The sequence below is a fragment of the Acyrthosiphon pisum genome, chromosome A2 (assembly GCF_005508785.2).
Source record: "Acyrthosiphon pisum isolate AL4f chromosome A2, pea_aphid_22Mar2018_4r6ur, whole genome shotgun sequence".
NCBI lineage: Eukaryota > Metazoa > Arthropoda > Insecta > Hemiptera > Aphididae > Acyrthosiphon > Acyrthosiphon pisum.
This window is the reverse complement of record NC_042495.1, coordinates 49,099,082-49,102,063: the sequence shown is the minus strand read 5'-3', so window position 1 is coordinate 49,102,063 and position 2,982 is coordinate 49,099,082. Positions and strand designations below refer to the sequence as shown.

Below are 2,982 nucleotides of genomic sequence, written 5' to 3'. Positions count from 1 at the left end.
TAATTCATAACTTGTTGGTTATCTTAAGATTAAGTATAATTAGGTATACCTATTAATATATTATTTTTTTAGATAGGTATTTGAATAAAATCAAAACTTGGGTATCTTTAAGCTCAGATTTTCATTTATTTGTACATTGTTCATCAATCCTATTTTAATTCAATCTAATATTAATTAACCATTAATCTAAATAATATTTAGATATATATTATATTTCATGCATAATAGGTATATTATATGTGATTGTTTCATTTTATAATGTAATAAAATAGTAGGTACCTATATATAAGTAGGTATATAATTATGTCCTGGGGAGAAGTGACTGGACGGTATCATATAAAAGTATACCAAAAGCTAGGAAAAACCCCCATTAAAGGGGGTGGGGTGGATTTCAAATCTAACTTTTTGTAATTAGTTTTCAAGTAGGTACCTACTGCATATTAATTGTTGATGTATTTTCAAATCTATTAAACTTTAAACTTTTATAAGTGTTTTTTTTATTTTGGTATCAAAAAGTATAGAGAATTCAACCAAATATATAGGTATGCACATTTTTTATAAAATGAAATAATAAACAATTTTCACAAGTTTTTATTTAATACAGATTTAATACAATGCTGGTCTGTCACTTCCTCCCTTGTGTCATACTACCTACCTATACTATACCTAGGTACCTACATTTACATTTACAAGTTGTACTAACGTTTGATTTAAACCAACAAAGTTAATACACAAGCGAGAGTAATAATGATAAATAAATTAAAATTTAGCACACTGGACCGACACTATTTAGTATTTATAATTAAAACAGATCGATTATATTGAATTAACAATATGCGTACCTAATACAAATTGTAATACCTATTTGTTTATATTATTTCCTATACAAACTATTAGGTATTTTGATATTGTTTTATTAGTTCTGATTCACATAAACAATGAGTTTTAGTATGAAGTTAGTTTTAGTATGAAGTTACAATTTATAATATTAATAATAATAATTAAAAAAGTAGTTAGGTAGGTACTTACCGAAAATGCAACTGTACAGCTTTACTGTTGAGTGTTGAACTTTAATAATGAACGTCAACACGTGAGTCGTATATAGATAGATGGGTTGAAATTCAAACACTTTTACACAGAGACGGTAGAATATAATAAAGATCAGTAACTATAAAAAAAAATAGTAACTGTACAACAGACTGTACTCTGTACGTATCTGTAAATTATCGTGTATGTCGTGTGAGTGTATGAGTGTGTGATCGCCGCCCGCGAACACTGCGTCATGATCAAACGATAATACATTGACAGTGCGGCGTACGGCGGGGGCTACAGTCGTTGTATGGTTTTCCCCGAAAATCGGCTGATCAACAACAACAGATTTCTATATTTATAACAGAAAACGTAATAACATTGATTTTATAATATATTATATAATCAATGGTAATAATATACTAAACAATATAATATTATATTGCATATTAAACTGTCATCTCCATAAAACTGAATATTGAATATTTGTATTGGAATATAATACTAATATTATAATTTGTTCGACTTCATGGCTAATGATATATTCCTACATTTAAATAATACAAATGTAGTACAAATCGCTTTTATCGTGTGTAATACCTCTAAGCTCTTAATTCTTATTGATTAAATATTTCAAACTGGACTCGTAAAGGTGCGTCCCCACTGGAGTGCCAAGTGGCTCTTTTTAGCCGATCGGCCGAAGCCGCGGGTTCCCGATGGTTTTTGGTAAACATTTAAGAAAGCCGCGTTCAGAGGGTACGCACCTTAATAGTTAATATGCCAGTATTCCACCAACGTTGTCACAATTACGACAAACACTGGCCGGCCCTTGCTCGCAATTGAAACACAGCCCGTAAAATGCCAGTACTCCGCCAACGTTGACTCAACTACGGCAAACACTGGCTAGCCTTTGCTAGCATATTAACTGATGCCCGTAATATGCCCGTATACCGCCAACGTTGGCACAACTACGACAAACACTGGCTGGCCCTTGCTTGAAATTAAAACAAAGTCCGTAAAATGCCAGTACTCCACTAACGTTGGCACATCTACAATAAACCCTAGCTGGCCTTTGCTAACATATTTATGGTGGCCCGTAATATGCCAGTACTAGATCAGCACTAAGCTACCAGTACTGGTTTTTCAGTACTGGTGTAGTACTGCATAAAATTATGGCCAGTACTGTACCGGTAAGGGCCAGCCAACTGTTGGCTGCCAGTACAGTCGCAGTACTGCGCCTTTTGCAGTGTTGTGTTTTATCTAGATAAATTATCTAGATAGGTACATTTTTATCTTTTATCTTATACAGATAAATGGGAAATATGTTATCTAAGCTATTATCTAAGATAAATAATTAAAACATCTAGATAAATTTATCTAGATAAAATTTAATTTTTAAATATTTATATTATAAATTATAATTAATGTTAATTAGGTATTTTATATATTCTGATTACAAAATAGTAAATTTATATTTAAACATTATAATTTATAATTTATAAATATATCTAAATATATTTTTCATTCTTAAATTATTAGATATTTCATTTTCATATTTTAAATGTTCTTAGTAATAACTAATAAACGTTTCGGGTTAACTACGTGTCTACCCGGTCTACGTATCAGCGTCGTATTCGCCGACTGTCAACAGGATACCCGCATTCTGCAATTAAATGTTGAAACTATCACAAAATAAAATTATTATTGATTAATTTATTAATAATAAGTATGTGTGAGTGTGGTACTGCGGTTCTATATGCGGTTCTATTAATTATGTTCATTAGGTAAAACATAAATGAATTATTAAAAAATATAATATATGTACTATGTAGGTATAAAGTAAATTTCAAGTCGAAATAATATTTTGAAGTTTTGTTTTTTGGCATCAAATTTTATGGTGTTTTGAAAATTGCCCTTTACTTAATTACTTTAAAAAAAAAAATACTTTTTGAA

General features: G+C 30.1%; 1 protein-coding gene across 1 annotated transcript in view; it reads right to left on the bottom strand.

Annotated features, from left to right (window-relative positions):
• LOC100568806 overlaps positions 1-2,461 on the bottom strand; it is a 7,847-nt gene extending 5,386 nt beyond the window's left edge. The window contains exon 1 of the mRNA XM_008187684.3: positions 1,030-2,461. The gene's annotated coding sequence lies outside the window, so the exon portion shown is untranslated. The remainder of the gene's footprint in view (positions 1-1,029) is intronic.
• Positions 2,462-2,982: the final 521 nt, after the last annotated feature.